Genomic DNA, 21,614 nt, shown 5'->3' on the forward strand with positions numbered 1-21,614 from the left:
TGACTGTTCCTGTGTTGGTGTAATCTGGTCAGTTACAGTTCCCGTGTTGGTGGAATCTGGTCACTGACAGTCCCTGTGTTGCAGTAATCTGGTCACTGACAGTTCCCGTGTTGGTGTAATCTGTTCAATGACAGTTCCTGTGTTGGAGTAATCTCATCAGTGATAGTTCCCCGCGTTGGTGTGAACTGATCACTTACAGTCCCGGTGTTGCTGTGATCTGGTAATTTACAGTTCCATTGTTGGAGTAATCTGGTCAGTGACAGTTCCTGTTTTGTAGTAATCTGCTCACTGACACTTCCTGAGTTGGAGTAATCTGGTCAGTGACTGTTCCCCGTTTTGGTGTGATCTGGTCACTGACAGTTCCTATGTTGGACTAATCTGGTCACTGACAAGTCCCCGTGTTGGTGTAATATGGTCAGTGACAGTTCCAGTTTTGGTGCAATCTGGTCACTGACAGTTCCTGTGTTGGAGTAATCTGGTCACTGACAGTCCCCGTGTTGGTGTAATCTGGTCAGTGACAGTTCCAGTTTTGGTGCAATCTGGTCACTGACAGATCCTGTGTTGGAGTAATCTGGTCACTGACAGTCCCCGTGTTGGTGTGATCTGGTCAGTGACAGTTCCACTGTTGGAGTAATCTGGTCAGTGACATTTCCTGCTTTGGAGTAATTTGCTCACTGACAGTTCCTGAGTTGGAGTAATCTGATCGGTGACAGTTCCCGTGTTGGTGTAATCTGTTCAGTGACAGTTCTAGTTTTGTGTGCAATGTGGTCACTGACAGATCCTGTGTTGGAGTAATCTGACCATTATCAGATCCCGTGTTGGTGTGATCTGGTCAGTGACAGTTTATGTGTTGGAGTAATCTGCTCACTGACAGTTCCCGTGTTGGTGTAATCTGGTCAGTGACAGTTCCTGTGTTGGTGTAATCTGGTCAGTGACAGTCCCTGTGTTGGTGTAATCTGGTCAGTGACAGTTCCTTTGTTGGTGTAATGTGGTCACTGACAGTCCCTGTGCTGGAGTAATCTGGTCAGTGACAGTTCCCGTGTTGGTGTGATCTGGTCAGTTACAGTTCCCGTGTTGGTGGAATCAGGTCACTGACAGTCCCTGTGTTGGAGTAATCTGGTCACTGACAGTTTCCCTGTTGGTATAATCTGTTCACTGACAGTTCCTGTGTTGGAGTAATCTCATCAGTGATAGTTCCCCGCGTTGGTGTGAACTGGTCACTGACATTCCCGGTGTTGCTGTGATCTGGTAACTTACAGTTCCATTGTTGGAGTAATCTGGTCACTGACAGTCCCGGTGTTGGTGTAATATGGTCAGTGACAGTTCTAGTTTTGGTGCAATATGGTCACTGACAGATCCTGTGTTGGAGTAATCTGGTCACTGACAGTCCCTGTGTTGGTGTGATCTGGTCACTGACAGTTCCACTGTTGGAGTAATCTGGTCAGTGACAGTTCCCGTGTTGGTGTAATCTGGTCAGTGACAGTCCCTGTGCTGGAGTAATCTGGTCACTTACAGTCCATGTGTTGGTGTAATCTGTTCAGTGACAGTTCCAGTTTTGGTGTAATCTGGCCACTGTCAGATCCTGTGTTGGAGTGATCTGGCCAGTGACAGTTCCCGTGTTGGTGTGATCTGGTCTCTGACTGTTCCTGTGTTGGTGTAATCTGGTCAGTTACAGCTCCTTTGTTGGTGGAATCTGGTCAGTGACAGACCCTGTGTTGGTGTAATCTGGTCAGTGACAGTTCCTTTGTTGGTGTAATCTGGTCACTGACAGTTCCTGTGCTGGAGTAATCTGGTCAGTGACAGCTCCCGTGTTGGTTTAATCTGGTCAGTGACAGTTCCAGTTTTGGTGTAATCTGGTCAGTGACAGCTCCCGTGTTGGTTTAATCTGGTCAGTGACAGTTCCAGTTTTGGTGTAATCTGGTCACTGACAGTTCCACTGTTGGAGTAATCTGAGCAGTGACACTTCCTGTTTTGGAGTAATCTGCTCAGTTACAGTTCCTGACTTGGAGTAATCTGATCGGTGACAGTTCCCCGTTTTGGTGTAATCTGGCCAGTGACAGTTCCCGTGTTGGTGTAATCTGGTCATTGACAGTTCCTGCGCTGCAGTAGTCTGTCAGTGACTTCTTCTGTGTTGCTCTATCCTGCACACCAACAGTGACCAATTTTTTAGTGATCTGATCTGCGATAGCTCCTCTAATGTAGTGATCTGGACAATGACAAATTCTACGCTGCAGTTATGCGCTCACTGATAGCTCCTGTTCTGTAGTAAACTGTTTCCACGACAGTTTCCACGCTTCAGAAATCTTGTCACAGAGCCTAAGATTTAACCCAGTGTGGATTTGGATGAAGAGAGCAGGCCAGGCAGCATCATTGCAGCAGGAAAGTTATCATTCTGGGTTGGGACCCTTCTTCAGACATGTTGGGGTGAGAGGGAATGGAGCTCAGAAATAAACAGAGACAGCTCTGGACCCTTCTTCAGAAATGGCAGGGAGGAGCTGTGGAATGTAGGTAAAATGGTGATCGGTGAGTGAAAGTAGGCAGTGGTGGGGATTGGTCAGTGAGGTGGGAGAAGCGGATTGGTGGGAGAGAAGATTCACAGGTTGTTTCATGTTGTATCAGGTCATGGAGGTGGGGATGAGAGGGAGGGTTGCTCATGAGATGAGGCTGCGGGTAGTGAGATTTTGAAACTGTTAAAATCTACATTTGGGCCAGCGGGCTGTCGGCTCCCAAGGTTAAATATGAGGTGTTCCTCCTCCAGTTTCTAGGTGGCGTTGCTGTGACACTGGAGGAGGCCCAGGATGGACATGTCACCCAGGGAGTGGGAGGGGGAGTTGAAATGGTTTGAGACTGGAATGTGTTGTTTGTCACAAGCAGAGCGCAGCTGCTCTACAAAGCAGTCTCCGAGCCTCTGCTTGGTCTCTCTGATGTAAGGGAGGCCACACTGGGAGAAGTGGATGCGGTAGACCACATTGACGGATGTGCAGATGTACCTCTGTCTGATGTGGAAGGTTCTTTTGATGGACGAGGGGAGAGATGTAGTGTCATGTATTGTACTTTCTGCGGTTGCAGGAAAAGGTGGTGGGGCTAGCGGCGAGTGTGGAGTGGACTAGGGAGTTGCAGAGAGAGCAGTCCCTGTGAAAGACATATAGGGGTGGGAGGGACATATATCTTTGGCTGTGGGGTCAGATTGCAGGTGACGGAAGTGGCGGAGAATGATACCTTGGATATGGAGGTTGATGGGGTGATATGTGAGGATGTAGGAGATTCTGCCTTTGTTTTTGTTGGCAAGAGGGGATGTGAGGGTAGAGGTGAGGGAAACGCAAGAGATGGGGTTGAAAGCATTTTCGATCACTGGAGGGGCGATGTTGCTGTCCTTGAAATACGAGGTTATCTGGGATATTCTGGAGTGGAATGCCCCATCTTGGGAGCATACGCGGTGGAGGTGGAAGAATTGGGAATATGGAATTGCATTCTTGCAGGAGAGTGGGTGAGAGAGAAGGTGTAGTCTAGGTAGCTGTGGGAGTCGGTGGGTTTGAAATAGATGTTGATTTTGAGGTGGGTACAGAGATGGAGATGGAGAGGTCCAGGAAGGAGATGAAGGTATCGGAGATGATCCAGGTGAGTTTGAGTTTGCGGTGAAAGGTGTTGGTAAAGTTGATAAACTGTTCAAGCTCCTTATGAGAGCATGAGGAAGTGCCGGTACAGTCATCGCTGGATGAACTGCCCTGTTCTGCAGTAATCTAGCCTGTGACAGTTCTCACATTGCAGTAATCCAGCCTGTAATGGTTCCAGAACTGCAGTGATCTCATCAGTGATATTTCCTATGTTTTTAAAAATATTAATTCACAGGATGTGGTATCACTGGCTAGGCCAGCATTTATTATCTATCCCTAATTGCCTCAAAAGCAGTTGGGAGCTGACCATATTGCTATGAGTCTGGAGGTTCAGGTAAACCAGACTAGGTAAAGCTGGCAGATTTCCTTCACTGAAGGAGATTAGTGAGCCAGATGGGTTTCTCCAAAAATCAAATGGTTTCATGGCCATCAGTATATTCTTAATTCCAGATATTTTTTATAGAATTCAAATTCCATCAGCTGACATAATGGGATTTGAACTAGGTCTTCAGAATATAAACTGAATTTCAGGATTAATAGTCTAGTGATAATACTACTAGCCTGTCATCTCTGTATTTTGCAGTAATCTGGTCATTGACAGTTCTGGTGCTGCAGTAATCTGGTCAGTGACATTTCCAGTGTTAAATAATCTGTTCAGCAACAGCTCCTGTGCAGCAATAATCTGGTCTCTGGCAGTTTCTGTGTTGCAGTAATCTGGTTGGTAACAGTTCCTCTGTTGCAATGATCTAGTAACAGACAGTTCCTGTGTTGCCAACATCTGGTTAGATCCTGAACTGCTGTAATCTGATCGCTAGCAGTTCCCATACCGTAGTTACTTGGATACAGACAGTTCCTCTGTTGTATTGATCTGGTCAGTAACGGTTTGTGTGCTGCAGTAATCTTTCTTTTCTATGGTATGGCAACTTATAAAACTTCTCACTTCTTTTTTGTAAAAATAAGTTGCTATTCTATCCCATCCTAATTATGATAGTTCTTCCTCTGCTCAAACTCACAGAAATTGATTGACTTTTAATGTGCCCAATCAATCAAAATCAAATATTTATAGCAAGATAATGGGAGCTAATGTTTTGGAAAAGCTCATTAAACGAACTGATTAAACGACCTCCTTATATTTCAGAGCCTTTCCACCAAAAGGCACATGTCAAGACTGTGTTGAGATGTTGTCCACTTGTATTTATGAATACATCTTTGATAACACTTGAAACCACCCGATTTGTGGCAGTCAGTTTGATCACCCTCCTCAAATCAATTCAACCATTCACTTCCTCTAGCACCGATGTACCGTGGCAGCAGTGTGTCTCATGTACAAAATCAGAGCTGAGAGCTGGGAGGAGTTCCCACCTAGGACAAAATGGAATATAATTTCTGGGAAGGTTCAGCAATATTCATAGACATAAGTCCAATAAAAGTGAGCTTTACCTTATTTTGAGGTCCCTTCTAAAGCACGGGTCCCAAGCAGAACATGCAGGACCACCCTGTGAATTAATTTCAAACTCACTGCTTCTCCTGTCCACACAAACATTGCTGAACATTCTTCGATAGACAGATTGCTGTTAGATTACGTTTTTCTCAATCTTGTGACATTTAAAGTGATTTATAATCAAAAGCAGTAAAACATTGTCAGATTTCATAATGATCTACTTAATACTAGAATATCCCAATTATTTGACCCTTATTCTCTCTCTTATGCTGCTGAGAGCTCTTCAATATTTCAGTATTTGTACAAAGAGAAAGGGGTTTCCCAAAAAAAAAGTTTGAGGAAGAATGGCAGATGTTGAAGAAAATAGTTCATGACTCGCCATAAAACCATAAGAAGACACCAAGAATAGGAACAGAAGTAGGCCATTCGGCCCCTCGAGATTACTCTGCCATTCAACAGGATCATGGCTGATCCGACATTCCTTATGTCCCCTTTCCTGTATTTTCCCTGTGATTTTCCTACTCAACAGGAATCTATCTGTCTCAGACTTAAATATGTACGTGGAGCCTGCCCTCACAGGTCTTTGTGGCAGGGAGTTCCAAAAACTCTCAATCCTTTGAGAGAAGCAATTGCTCCTCGTCTCAATTTAAAATTGGCTGCCCCCTCCTGCTTCAGCAGCAGGGTGTACTGTATACAAAATGAGAGCTGAGAACCGGCAGGAGTTCCCACCAAGGGTTACCAAGGACAAAAAGGAATAAAATTCTTGGTAAGGGACAGAGATACCTCTGGACACAAGTTCTAGGGAAACTTGCTCTCAATATTTACCCTGACAACCCCTTAAGAATCAAATATCTTTCAATGAGATCACCTCACATTTGTCTAAATCCCAATGAGTACAGTCCCAAGCTGTTTAGCCTTTGCTCATAAGATAGCTCCTCCATACACAGCAAAGATATGTCTGAGTGAGGAAAAATAATTCTCGGAAGGTGATAAACTGAGCATGGATATTAACTGAGGATATTAAGTACAGCATCTAACTGAAACAAAAAAGTAGTGGCAAAGGTTAGTGATATTCCAAAGCCTTACAAAAGTTTTAAAAGCCAACAAAATATGACCAAAACTATATAAAGAGGCAAAAAATAAAACGCGAGGACAAACTAGCAAGTAATATAAAAATGAACAGTGAGACCTTCTTTTAATATATGGAAAGGAAGTGAGAGATCAAAATAAACATATGCTACTAAGAGAACAAGGCTAGAGAATTAATAGTGGGAATGAGGAAATGGCAGAGGAATTATTTTAATAACTATAGGTGTAAATACGTTACATCAGTTTGCAAGGAGAGGACATGAGTAGCATTTTACAATCAAGGGGCTAAGGGGTGGTGGTTGGTTTGCAAATAAACACAGTAGTTGTCTCTAGTGAAAAAAAATAGTGATAGGGAAACAAATAGAGCTGAAGACTGACAGGCCCCTAGACCTGATGGGTCACATGTTATGATTTTAAAGAAGATAAACACAAGGATAATGGATTCACTGGCAGTAATCTTCCAAGAATCCTTAGATTCCAGTTGAGTCTCAAGATTGGGAAACTGCCAATGTAATACCTTTATTCACAAACGAAGGGAGCCAAATAAAATAGGCAATTATATGCAAATTATCGTAACCTCTGTCATTGGAATGATGTTAGAGTCTATTACAAAAGGTGTAATAACAGAGCATTTAGAAACACGTAACGCAATGAAGCAGAGTCAGCATGCCTTATGAATGGGAAATAATGCCTGTCAATTTTATTATGGTCCTTTGAGGAACTAACAATCAGGATAGTGAAAGGGGAACCATTTTATGCACTGCATATGGATTTCCAAACATTGTTCAATAAGGTACCACACAAAAGGCTACCCGTTGAGGTAATGGGCCATAATATTACTGTAATTTATTAGCATGGACAAGGGGTTTGCTAACTTACAGAAGACAGAGAGTAGGGTAAAGGGTGTATTTTCAGAATGGCAACCTGTAGCTAATAGCTTGCCACACGGGGCTAGGAATTCAATTATTTAAAATGTATATTAAAAGTCTCCATAATCATATCAGACCATTGGGCTGCTCTCTCAGAGAGACAGAGAGAGAGAGAGAGAGACTGCTGGGGGTCATCATACTTCAGGCAAGGGGAAAGGTTGGGAAGGAGGCTACTTCATGGCAACCTCAGCTGGTGTGGGAATTGAACCGTTGCTGTTTGCATCACACGGCATTGCAGTTGAACTGATGTTTATTAATAACTTGGATGATTGACATTAATGTTCCTGAGCCAAGTTTGTTGATGACACAAAACTATTGGAGTTGAGGATTATTGGATCTGCCATGATCACATTGAATAGACGGGCAGTCTTGATGGACTGAATGGCCTACTTCTGTTGCTACATCTTATAGCCTTATGGAAGTGTACCTAAGCATGTGGACTGAAGCTGTTCCAAAAGGCAGGTCACCAGCACTTTTGCAAGGGCCAGCTAAGGATGGTCAATAATTGCTGACCGGCCAGAAGTATATACATTGCAGGAAAGAGTGAAAAGACTTGCCAATATAAAAATACAGAAGACATCTGGTCAGTTTGCAATAAGTAAGCTTTTATCAAATGGGATAAATGCCGTCACATGATTTTAAGGGATTATGTTGACTTACAAAGTAATAACAGCACAGAAAGATCCCAACTAATCTGTGCACTTTGTTCAGAATGAGTCTTCTTTCATCCTACTTTGTCTTTTATTTTATTCATTCTTCAACATAAACCCCTACTTTCTTCTTCCTCATTGCATGTATTGAGATCCTTCTTAAATACATGGAGCTATTCAACCTGAAAGACTCAAATCCCTTGTAGTTTCTATATTCTCGATGTTAACTGGGCAATGTGACATGTTCTGAAATTGCACATGCAGTAAATTATTTTTTTCTTTCCTTGCAGATGCATCACAGTGTTTCTTTCTGCTGCCTGGGAGAGAATTCTACGGAGAGTGGCGAATGAACATACAAATCATACAGAAACCTGAAGAAGAGGTACCATAAATTTTCTTGTATTTTACAGCAGCTAACTACATGTAATGGAATTATATAGGACTTGCCTTGGCACAGGTTCGGGAATCACTCAGTGCAGTTGATTGTTACGAATGCTGCCTCATAAAGTATCGGTATTGTTTAATCACTACTTACTCACAGAGGATAATTGATTTACTCCACAATGAAAATAATACGTATCAATTGAGAAGGATAAAATAATTGGTGGATTTTTGTAGTGTCTGTTATCTAAATAAACTCCGACAGGCGCGATCAACATTTCAGTGCAAAAAGGAATCCTTTCTTTTACTAGATGTAGAGATAATCTTATGGCTGAGGAAACACCAAATATTCTCTAGGGGAGAATCATAATGAGTTGTGTGTATACTGTACAAGTGCTGAACTATTGAATGGTTCTGGAAAGAGTAAGACAGAATAGGGGAGAAAGAATATTTTAGTTTTAAGTAAATCTTTCTGAAATGCAACAAAATATTAAATCCCTGTTTTTGACTGGTGCACATCAAGGGGAGGCAATGGCTTACTGATATTATTGCTAGACGATTAATCCAGAGACCGAGGTGATGTTCTGGGAACCTGGGTTTGTAATCCAAGCATAGTAGAATTCCATGAAAATCTGGAATTAAGAATTTAATGATGACCGTTGTTGATTGTCAGGGAGCAAAACCTCTATGGTTCACTAATGTCCGTCAGGGAAGGAAACTGCCATCCTTACCTCGTCTGGCCTACACATGACCCCAGACCTGCAGCAATGTTGTTGGCTCTTCACAGCCCTCTGGGCAACGACAGATTAGCAACGAATACTGGCTACGCCAGCAATAACCACAACCTGTGAATCAGTTTAAAAAAACGTACACTTTCATGTGACAAGATTGAGAGAAATCTTGAAAATCAAATTACAATCTGTCCATCTAAGAATTTTAAACAAAGAATAAAGAACAAAGAACAGTACAGCATAGGAACAGGCCCTTTGGCCTACCAAGGCTGTGCCTACACAATGATGTCTTTTTAAACTAAAATCCTTTTGTCTCTATAAGGGCTGTATGCCTCTATTCCCTGTATATTCATTTACCTGTCAAGATGTCTCTTAAACATTACTAATGTATCTGCCCAACCACCTCCTCTGGCAGTACATTCCAGGCACTTACTACCCTCTGTGTGAAAATCTTGCCTCTCACATCTTCAAACTTATCATCTTTTACCTTAAGCCTAAGCCCTTTTGTAATTGACATGTCTACGCTAGGTAAAAGATTCTGACAATCCACCCTATCCAGACCTCTCATAATTTTGTAAACATCTATCAGATTGCTGCTTATCCTTCGACAATCAAGTGAAAACAAGCCAGGTGTGTCTAATCTCCTCTCATAGCTGATTCCCTCCAAAGCAGGCAACATGTTGCTAAATCAGTTGTGTACTCTTTCCAAAGCCTCTACATCCTTCTGGTAGTGTGTTGACCAGAACAGCACACAATATACCAAATGTGTCCAAGCTAAAGTTCTATACAGCTGCAACATGACTTGCCAATTTTGCCCTTATCCATGGAGACAATCATGCCAATAGACAATAGACAATAGGTGCTGGAGTAGGCCATTCAGCCCTTCGAGCCAGCACCATCATTCATTATGATCATGGCTGATCATCCACAATCAGTATCCTGTTCCTGCCTTATCCCCATAACCCTTGATTCCTCTATCTTTAAGTGCTCTATCCATCTCTTTCTTGAAAGTATCCAGAGAGTTGGCCTCCACTGCCTTCTGGGGCAGAGAATTCCATATATCCACCACTCTCTGGGTGAAGACGTTTTTCCTCAACTCTGTTCCAAATGGCCTACCCCTTATTTTTAAACTGTGTCCTCTGGTTCTGGACTCACCCATCAGCAGAAACATGCTTCCTGCCTCCAGAGTGTCCAATCCCTTAATAATCTTACACATCTCAATCATATCCCCTCTCATCTTTCTAAACTCAAGTGTATACAAGCCCAGTTGCTCCAATCTTTCAACATATGATAGTCACGCCATTCCGGGAATTGACCTCGTGAACCTACGCTGCACTCCCTCAATAGCAAGAATGTCCTTCCTCAAATTTGGAGACCAAAACTGCACACAATACTCCAGGTGCGGTCTCACCAGGGCCCTGTACAGCTGCAGAAGGGCCTCTTTGCTCCTATACTCAATTCCTCTTGTTATGAAGGCCAGCATGCCATTAGCTTTCTTCACTACCTGCTGTACCTGCATACTTGCTTTCATTGACTGATGTACAAGAACACCTAGATCTCGTTGAACTTCCCCTTTACCTAACTTGACTCCATTTAGATAGTATTCTGCCTTCCTGTTCTTGCAACAAAGTGGATAACCACACATTTATCCACATTAAACTGCATCTGCCATGCATCCGTCCACTCACCTAGCCCGTCCAAGTCACCCTGTATTCTCATAACATCCTCCTCACATTTCACGTTGCCATGTACTTCTTGACCACCTGATCCACTTGAGTTGCCACTTTCAGGGAACAGTGGAATTGTATGCCTAGATCCATCAGTATCTTGATGCTAAGCATTGTGTCATTTGCTGTATACTTCCCGGCTGAATTAGATCTCCCAAAATACATCACCTGGCATTTGTTCAGATTAATCTCCATTCAAGTAGGGTTGTTGCAAACAGGAAAATTATTGAGTATGAAACTAATTCACAATGTGACCCTGCATTTTTGTGCCTGGGGGTCCATGCTTTAGAAGGGGCCGGTAAAATAGGTTGAAGCTCAGGTTTGCTGGATTCTTTGGGCTCGTATAGGAATTTTCCAGTGGACTTGTGTGCATGCATGATTCTCCTACCTATCCTTCATTAACACAGTGGTGTTGTGTCTAGGGAAATTTCTGAGGCCAACATTTATCTTTGTCCTTAATAAGCCTTGCCCATTCTTAGCTCTTATATAGCAGAAGTTCTTCAGAAGACCCGAAGTTCTCCCATCTGACATGATCAATCCTTTTTCAACCTGTTGATTTTTTGGCTAACCTTGCAGTTAGTTAGGAAAGGTGTTTTATGATGGTGATACTAGACAAGTCAGATCCCAAAGTGAAACCTGACTCAATAGGCCAAAAGGGATAACAAAGTGTGGAGCTGGATAAACACAGCAGGCCAAGCAGCATCTTAGGAGACCATAAGTTACATTTTGCTTTTTGGTTACTGTGGGGATTAGTCACTGGACAAGATGATGCCAATGAATGCTCTTTTAACGAAAGAACATACTAACTTATTGCACAAATTAATTGGAAAAAAATCACACACTGTATTGCTTGAGACAACATCTGTTCAAGCAATATCATTGCAAACATGAGAAAGAAAGATTCAACTATTTTAACAAACAATTCATTTACATGCAGTCAAGCCTCAGTGGAAAGTCACCACTATCTCCAAACTAAAGCTTTTGTTCAGCTTTAATTAGTTTCCAATTTACAAATTTCTGTGCATTCTCTCAGTGGTATTTTATTCAGTCATGCCTATTCCCAACAACTTGAAATCAAACTGCTAATCCTGCTCACTTATTGCTTAACATGGGCTTCCTAAACTCAAGTCTTCAATAGTATTGTAAAATGTCTTCCTCTCAGATACCTCCACAACCTTTTGCTTCTGCAGCTTTCTTTTTTTTTATTTTTAAGTAACCCAGGACTTCTCACCAGCCCTGACAGCTTGAAAACTGTCTAAATAGTTAAGATTTAATCGTCCAAAGAGCTCCTTTTGTACTGCATGATCTTATAATTCTACGAACAACAGCATTTCTGCTGTTTTGGACCTCTTACACCTGCATAACCTGCTTCTGGCCCCTCTTTGCTGTCTCTGATTATCATAAAACCCAAGTTAGCAAATACCTTAACAACTATCTCTCTAGGTGACTTGCTGGACATTTAGCTGAATTGTTGTAAGTGTTGTTTTGGATTCAGTGCTCAAAATTACATTCTGACCGTCTTGAAAGAAATGTCAGAGCTTCACAGAACTGAACACTAAAATCCTTTTCTTAGATAATAATAACTTTCACAAGTCTTCATAGCACTTGATAATTTTTGGTCGAATGCACATGCGTCTTTCTGCCTCATAGGGTACGTGTGATTAGAATGCAATCGAAGGTTTACAGTCTGGGTTCCTCTTACAATTTCAGGCCAGATTTCTTAGTAGCTGTTAAGCTATGTTTTTCATTATACTGTGCCTGATGGTAAGCCGGTAGAGAATTGTATTGAATTGAATTAGCTTTATTGTCACATGTACTCAGATGAGTACAGTGAAAAGTTTATACACCACCACTTAGAGCACCATCTTATGTACAAAGGTACCTAGGCAGAGCTTATTTAGTTACAAGATCTTAGAAAAAAGAGAAATAAAATGTCCAGCATTGTCCAGAGCCCAGAACAGTAGTCTTCCACCTCATACCACGCTGGCACCTAGCCTCCAGTCCACACCATGTGCTTGGCTCCAGACCATGTTGAGCTTCGCTGTGAGGGTGGGAGATCGCTCTGGTATTGCCTCAAGACTGGGTGACCATGTTGATGCCACACCGGGTTGAGAGCTCACCATGGGAGGCTGCTACACCAGGCTGGGAGGACCCCTTGTTGTGTCCGCACTGAGGCCGGGAGTCATCAGGCCAGGAGTCAACTGGAGGCCAGTAGAGAAGCAGGTGGAAAAACACCAAGTAGTAGAAGAGAGAAGAAAAAGAAGAAGGAAAACTGGCAGAACGGACAAGCTCTGGCTGAAGAGCCCGGCTCAAGCAATGTTGTCTGACCTGCACAGAATCTAACTACGATAACATGAAGTTACAGTGATATCATAGCAGACTTCTGAGGCTCATCTACAAATTTGTTAAGCCCTACCTTCAGAGCAGACTCTGGTCGGCCCATTCTGATTGTAATAGTAACGGTATTCTTGGAAGCAGTGTCTTTCAGGTGATATATTAAACCAAGCCATATCTGTCCCGGAACAAGAGCAGAACAGTTTACCCCAGAGTGCTGGCCAACATCATTTATTCCTCGAGTAATATAGTCAAAAACAGATTATCTGACCATTATCTCATTATTTTCAGCGTGTTATTCAAAGCAACTTGCTGAGTGCAGATTTGCTGCCATATTTTTGACATTGCAACAATGACATCCTTTCACAATCACTTTAGGGAAAGAAACTACTATCTTTATCTGGTCTGACCTACATGTGACTCCAGACTTATAGCAATATGGTTCACTCCTAGCTGCCCTCTGGGCAATTAGGGATGGGCAATGAGTGTCTGGACTGCAATGCCAACATCCCACATATAAATACAAGGTATTTGAAATATCCTGAATTCATGAAATCTACATGGAAACAAAACTTTTCTCTTTCTGCTTCTCCATAATGTGTGACAAAGTTTATATCTTTCCTCATTGTAGGCTTGTGGCCTAATCTGCTGCCATAAATTCAGCCAATTGACTGTCTGTCCCTGCATTCCTTTCTTGGTGATAACACTGGTACTGAATATTGGAAGGAGCCTGCACCATCAACAAGGGCCACCCTCTTAAAAAGGACTTTCTGAATTTACAGAGACAGGGTAATTCCCCCCAAAAATGTCTCCAAATATTGCAAGTGACAAGTAAGATGATGTCCAATGATGGCATACAGCTTAAAGGATGATGAAGCCCATTCAATGTCAAAGCACTGGTCCCATCTCTAACAAGGCCCTTCCAGCACTTCTTTCAGCCCCCAAGAGTAGATTGGGCCATTTTGCAATACTGTAACATTAATGGTGGTGAATCTACTGCACATTGGTTTCCTTTATTTCCGATGATGCCAGTGGGAAATTTGAATACCGACTTACGCTGTCATGCATTGGTGCACAAAACTGACCTCCTGAAGAGGAGGCTGCACTTATTCTAATTGATAATCCATCTATCAACTTTCTCCAACAGACTATTTCCTAACCTCCCCATTATCAAGACTGTTGCGGCAATTGTGTCTCTGAAATTTCCTTCCTCATTCCTTCTAAACTCCATTATTTTTTATTTGTTCATGGGATGTAGGTATTGCTGGCTGGCACAGCATTTATTACTCATCCCTTCAGCTGAGTGGCTTGCTAGCCTAATTCACATCAGCAGCTAAGAGTCATTAATTTTGCTGTGTTCCTGAAGTCATGTATAGGCCAGACCAGATAAAGAGTGCAGATTTCCTTCCCTGAAGGATGCTGTTGAACCAGATGGATATTCGCGACAATCAAGAATAAATTCCCAATGTTGCCTGTCTCCGCATCTTGAAAGCAAGTATCCACTGTGCAATCTCCTGGTTTTGTCCATCCATGGCCCTCAAGAGCCCTCAATACCCTAACCTCCCTCAGTCTCTCCTTTAACAAATGTTTATTCTGTCCAGGGTGATCACATCTTTGTTCTTAATCTTCTCAGCCTCAGTGATGTCCTGTGCTGTGGTCTTAGCTGGAGAATCGTTGATTTTTTTTTAACAATAGAAAAAGATCCCATTTCATATCCTGTATTAGCAATTTTTTTGTGTCGCTTCTGTGCACTGAGCAATTTGGCTGAAAAAAGGAATTAGAGTTTATGAATAATTTAAATCCCAGCCACCAAGCAGGCCTCATCATCATGCGTCCCACAGAGGTTTAAGTGCATTCTGCTACATGCATTGTTGGAGAGAATGCTTGTTCCTCAGTGGCAATTCCAATATTACAGCATGAATTGTGCTTTTAATTTGCCATCATATTTGAAAGAACATCCAATTACACTTAACAAAATGCTTTTTAAATTATGCTCTTTAAACCCTTATTTGAAGAACATTTCAGTGTTACTGTTGCTGATTAAATATATTGTTATTCACTGCAGTGGCCCTTTTATTGTTTCCAAATGCAGTTCCAAGTTTTCCTCCAAGGGCTGACCTCTAATGTGTGTTTCACTAAAAGGTAGGTTAGTACAACAAACATTTGAAGCTGAGCAACTTACGATCTTCACATTAAGACAGACAACTAGGATCTGACCTTCATCAATCCACTTATACAAACAATTTACCCAAATTTATCAGGCTCTGTTACCCTTATTTGCAATTGTTTCTTTTGGGACAATAATATTCAGTTGTAGCATATATTAATGATTCATGCATTATGCGTGAAAAATTCTTTACGCAGAGGGTGGTGGGTCCCTGGAACGTGTTGCCAGCGGAGGTGATAGAGGCAGGCACGATAGCATCATTGAAGATGTATCTGGACAGATACGTGAATGGGCAGGGAGCAGAGGGATACAGATCCTTGGAAAATAGGCGACAGGTTTAGATAGAGGATCTGGATCGGTGCAGGCTTGGAGGGCCAAAGGCCTGTTCCTGTGCTGTAAATTTCTTTGTTCTTTGTTATACTAAAACTATTGCTAAGCTGTTTCCATCATTAAGTTAATTTTTATTGATCTCTTTGCATACCTGACAAGCCATCTTTATTGATATATCTTTAACACAAGCAGAAAAACACATGGCAGCCGTCCAAACCCTTGGCAACTGGAAGGACAAAGCAGATTAAAAATTTCTAGTTGAGATCGCTGGGTCAAAAAATCGATGATTGTTGCATTGTTTTAGTCATGGTACTAATGCTAAAGCTTTCATTTCCTGAAGGCCTGCACGCAATTTTTGCTGAAAGGAAGCCAAATTAGAACCTGTCATGCGTGTTGGGAGAGATCGCAGGAACTGCAGATGCTGGAGAATCTGAGATAACAAGGTGTAGAGCTGGATGAATACAGCAGGCCAAGCAGCATTAGAAGAGCAGGAAACTTGATGTTTCGGGTTGGGACCCTTCTTCAGAAATGCCAGCTTTCCTGATGCTGCTTGGCCTACTGTGTTCCTCCAGCTCCACACTGTGTTATCACCACCTTGGCAGTGATCAGCAACAGCAGCAAAAGTCGTGACTGTAGTGGTTTCATAGTTCTTTATTTGAATTAGCTCTCTGCGCACCTACCATGAACTTTCAGCACACCTTCTCAGGGAGAGCAATTAATCCACTAATGTGTAAAATGACACGCCACCTTTAACAGGAGATAATGCAAGCTTTCATGGCAGGGAGTGGTAAGAGGGCATTTATTATCTTCCTAAAGGAATCAAACGTGACACAGATTTTGAAGTTGAATAAAGCAGGTCACAGAATAGAACACAAAAGGACGCCGTTCAGCTCACCCATGGTATGCTGTTCTCTTTCACTGATTAACCCAAACAACCTTACTCACAATAACCCTGTCACCAGAATTCTGGATTAACGTCTCCTCCAAATGATTATTGAATTCCCTTTTCAGAGTGACTATTGAATTTGTATTTATCATTCCATCAGGCAATGCATTTTTGGTGAAAAATCTTTTTCCTCATGATGCCGCTGGTTCTTTTGTTGATCACTTTAAATCTGATCTCTTGTCAAGTTTTCTCTTTATTTAACCATATGACCATAAGTAGTAGGAGCAGAAGTAGGCAACTCAGCCTATCGGAGCTGCTCCACAAATCAAATTTACTCCATTAAAGTCCTTAGTGATTTTAAACACCTCTTACAAAGATCCCCTACTCTGCCCTGGGGAGAACAATGTTGGTTTCTCCAATCCACACTTGTAACTGTAACCCGTCATGCCTGCAGCCATTTCAGTGAATCCTTTCTTTACTCGCATCGAAATCTTCTCATCTTCCCTTAGGAGTTGAGCACAATGTCCAGAATTTTCTACTTTGTGGTTTAAGTCTGGGCATGTGTCGTAGTCAGAGCAATAGAAATATACAACACAGAAACAGACCCTTTCGTCCAACTTGTCAATGCTGACCAGATATCCTAAATTAATCTAGCCCCATTTGCCAGCACTTGGCCCATATCCCTCCAAACTCTTTCTATTACTTTACCCGTCCAAATGCTTTTTAAATGTTGTAATTGTACCACCCTCCACTACCTCCTCTAGCAGTTCATTCCATACATGCACCACTCTTTGCAAGAAGAAAATTGCCCATTAGGTTCATTTTACATCTTTCCCTTTCACCTTAAACCTATACGCTTCGGTTTTGGACTCCCCTACCCTGGGGAATAGACCTTGGCTATTCACCTTATCTATGCCCCTCATGCTTTTATAAACCTCTATAAGGTCACCCGTCAGCCTCTAGCACTCCAGAGAAATTTGCTCCAAGCCTATTCAGCCTCTTCCTGTAGCTCAAACCCTCCAATCCTGGAAACAGACTTGTAAATCTTTTCCATTAGGAAAGGAGTAGACAACTTGGCCCTGAGCTTGATCTGCCTTTAATCTGATCATGGCTGATCTCATCTTGGCGTCAACCCCGCTTTCTTGCCAGCTCTCCATAGTCTTTGAACCTGTTATTAATAAAAAATCTGTCTTTCTCCTCTTTAAATTTATTCAGTATCCCAACATCCTTTGCAACGTGGAGTAATGAATTTTACAGATTCATGACCCCTTGAGAGAGGTAATTCCTCCTCATCTCAGTTTAACATCTGGCTCTCCTTAGCCTCATGTGATGATCTCTTGTTCTAGATTGTCCTTCAAGGGGAAACATATCTACTTCCTTCTTGTCAATCCACTCAAGCATCTTATATATTTCATTTGGATCTCTTCTCACGTTTCTAAGCTCGAAGGAGTAGAGGCATAAACCATTCAATCTCTCCTCATAAGACAAGACTTTCATCTTTGGAGTTAATTTGGTGAATCTTCTTTGAACTTGTATTCTTCGTAAAGTAAGGAGATCACCTTAAGAGTGAAAGAACAAAGCCTGTTGTGTCCAATGACCTAAGGGAGATCTCAGTCAGATCTTATGCTAGGATGGAGATGGTCTATTTCTTCAGGGCTTCCACTCTAGGCCACTTAGAGGATGGCAGCTGCTGTGACCTGCAGTAACCTGGGGAAGGCTCAGATTGCTGGTGGAACAGCAGCTCTGAAACCAGGAACAACGATAACATGTGGACAGTGCAGAATTGCAGGGTGGGGCTCATGGAGACCGGAGGATCAGGGAAGGGATGGAGGCGAAGGCCGAAAGTGGCTTTTAACATCCCCTTATCCTCATCTGTACCCCCCACCAAAATAGGGGCAAAAAAACAAATCCCATCCTCCAAGCTGTCAGGCAGGCCACCCCCATTTTCCCAGTCATAAAGTCAGTTGCTTTCCCAGTCCATCAGGATCATAGTTAATTGGGATAATGGCTGGTTGAGGTTTATTGGCAATTTATTGACCACTTGTGATGGATCTGGAAAGTGGAACATGGACCATCCCACTCAGAACTTAATTGCTGATGAGACACCAAAGAGGTGGTACTAAACCATTCAGTTATTCACCCTATCCACGACATTCCTTGCCAATTCTCGGCAAGGGAAATCCCGTCCAACATTCCAGGAACCAACAGCATCTAAGAAATAGGCGACTTGTTGTAACACAGCAGCTGAAATCACGTCTTGCACAAAACGCCGGGAATTCTTCATCTTTCTTGGAGAGGCAAGAGAATGGAAGAGTTGACTCCTGAGTCTTGGGGCGGTGTTTAATGGAGGTAATGGCAGCTCACTGGCTGAAGAGCTATCTAGGGCCCTAAGTCATGTCTTTTTTGGGAAAGACCAGTTGATTTAAGATGGGGTGATGGCCTAATGCTATTATTGCTTGACGATTAATCCAGAGAGCCAGGTGAGGTTCTGGGGACGTGGGTTCAAAGCCTGCCATCATAGATGGTGGAATTTGAATCCAATAAAAATGGATGCCAAAAAGTCTCTATTGAGACTGCTTTTGAGGAAAAATCCATCTGTTTCTCTAATGAAAGAAGCTAATCCGACTCCACCGCTAAAGACATTTTTCCATCCCCACCCTTGTCTGCCTTCCGGAGAGACCACTCTCTCCGCGACTCCCTTGTCCGCTCCACACTCCCCTCCTACCCCACCACACCTGGCATTTTCCCCTGCAACCGCAGGAAGTGCTACACTTGTCCCCCACACCTCCTCCTTCACCCCCATCCCAGGCCCCAAGATGACTTTCCACATCAAGCAGATGTTCACCTGCACATCCACCAATGTGGTATACTGCATCCGCTGTACACGGTGTGGCCTCCTTTACATTGGGGAAACCAGACGGAGGCTTGGGGGCCGCTTTACAGAACACCTCCGCTCGGTTTGCAACAAACAACTGCACCTCCCAGTCGCGAACCATTTTAACTCCACCTCCCATTCCTCAGATGACATGCCCAACATGGGCCTCCTGCAGTGCCACAATGATGCCACCCGTAGGTTGCAGGAACAGCAACTCATATTCCGCCTGGGAACCCTGCAGCCCAATGGTATCAATGTCGATTTCACCAGTTTCAAAATCTCCCCTTCCCCCACTGTATCCCAAAACCAGCCCAGCTCATCCCCGCCTCCCTGACCTGTTCTTCCTCTCACCTATCCCCTCCTCCCACCTCAAGCCGCACCTCCATTTCCTACCTACTAACCTCATCCCGCCTCCTTGACCTGTCCGTCTTCCCTGGACTGACCTATCCCCTCCCTACCTCCCCACCTATACTCTCTCCACCTATCTTCTTTACTCTCCATCTTCGGTCCGCCTCCCCCTCTCTCCCTATTTATTCCAGTTCCCTCTCCCCATCCCCCTCTCTGATGAAGGGTCTAGGTCCAAAACGTCAGCTTTTGTGCTCCTGAGATGCTGCTGGGCCTGCTGTGTTCATCCAGCTCCACACTTTGCCATCTTTACTTTGTCTGGGCTATATGTGACTGTCGACTTCCAGGAAAGTAGTTGGCTCTTAAGTGCCCCTGCCAGTTAGGGATGGGCAACAAGTGCTGGCCTGAAGAGTGATGCCCATATCCCATAAAAGAATTTTAGACAATTACTTGCCTATAAGATGTTGAACGGATCCAGGTTAAAATCCCACCTGCTCCAGAGGTGTGTAATAGCATCTCTTAACAGGTTGATTACAAAATGGGTTAAAAGGAGGAAAATGACACTTAATGAACACTCTACCCTTGGATCAGGGACCCTGGACTATAGGTCCTACGCTCCAGTGGCTGCTGGCCAAGGATAGGTTGAGAGCTTTTCATTTCCTGGCAGCTCCACAATGGAGATAACAAGGTGTAGAGCTGGATGAACGCAGCAGGCCAAGCAGCATCAGAGGAGCAGGAAAGCTGACTTTTTGGGCCAAGACCCACAATGGAGGTGGTGACTGCTGGTGGCACTATGTCATCTGAGGCCTATGAAGGTTTTGAAGGGTCAACATGAGGGGCAAAGGTGATTCTCAGCATCCCCTGCTAGCCCCCACCCTTGCTCCCCTAGAACACCTGATACTAGGCCCTCCAAACAGGCTTTGAGTGCATTTGAACATGGACATCCTCCACAGCTCTGTGGAGCCTGCGGAGTAACTCAGTTTCTGCATGCCATGTCGCCCCACCCATCACTGGGTATGTATCAGTGCCAAGGCTGCTAGGTGACCACTGGAGGGCACTTGAACTGGTTCCCCACAGACTGTTGTGTTCCAGAGGCCAACTGTGTAATCTCAGCCAATATTTCCTATTGGGCTTTGGTAGGTGGATAACGAGGTACACTGGCTGCGCACCACACACACGGGGAGGGGTGACGGTTTTGGGGTGTGAGGGCATCTATGCTGAGCCCTCCCCCACAGCATCCTCTAGAATCATCTGGATGAAACTGGGGATCTGTTGTCAATGGAGCAGTTTTTTTGATCCTTTGGATCAAGACCCTAGCCTCTCAATAGGTGTTGAGCCATATTGAAACATGGAATCTAGGAACAGGAGTAGGCCACATGGTCCATTTGTGCCTGCTCCACCATTCAATATAATCATGGCTGATCCTCTATATCAATGCTATATTTCTGCTTTCTTTCCATACTCTTTGATGCGTTTAAAATCGAAAAATGTATCTATCACTTCTCAAATCTAATCAGTGTCTTGGCCTCCACAAACTTCTGTGGTGGAGAATTTTACAGGCTTGCTACCCTTTGAGTGAAGACACTTTTTCTCCTCCAATCCTAAATGGCCTACCCTTGTCCTGTCTCACCTGGTTCTAGATTCCCCTATAAGGGAAAACATCCTCCCTGCATCTAGTCTGTCTAGCCCTGCTAGACTTTGATATGTCTCAATTAGATCCCCTCTCATCCCTCTATGCTCTAATAAGTACAGACCCAGGAGAATCAGTCTCTCCTCACATGGAGCAGTATTGCCATCCCCAGAGTCAGCCTCATGAATTTCTGCTGCACTCCCTCAAAGGCAAGTATATCCTGTCTGAGTTGGGGAGACAAAGACTGTGCACAGTACACCATATTGAAAGCATATATGGGAGTGTTGTATGAGAACATGGTTGCTACCTGCTGTGATACCCTCCATAATAGGCTAGGTTGTGCACATGTAACCTTCGAGGTTGGTACATGTTACAGCTATCACTTGAACATGTTACCAATAATATCCACACATGGCAGCATGTCGACATCATCATCATCATCGTCATCATCAGGGAGTGAAACCTTGAGAAGACAAGGTGAGAGG

At 43.4% G+C, this 21,614-nt stretch overlaps 1 protein-coding gene across 3 annotated transcripts in view; it reads left to right on the forward strand.

The window, feature by feature from the left end:
- LOC125460664 (chemokine-like protein TAFA-2) overlaps positions 1–21,614 on the forward strand; it is a 270,791-nt gene that overhangs the window by 62,688 nt on the left and 186,489 nt on the right. For all 3 annotated transcript variants that reach the window (XR_007249305.2, XR_007249306.2, XM_048548345.2), the window contains exon 2: positions 8,014–8,105. The gene's annotated coding sequence lies outside the window, so the exon portion shown is untranslated. The remainder of the gene's footprint in view (positions 1–8,013; positions 8,106–21,614) is intronic.

The sequence above is a fragment of the Stegostoma tigrinum genome, chromosome 18 (assembly GCF_030684315.1).
Source record: "Stegostoma tigrinum isolate sSteTig4 chromosome 18, sSteTig4.hap1, whole genome shotgun sequence".
NCBI classification, from domain to species: domain Eukaryota; kingdom Metazoa; phylum Chordata; class Chondrichthyes; order Orectolobiformes; family Stegostomatidae; genus Stegostoma; species Stegostoma tigrinum.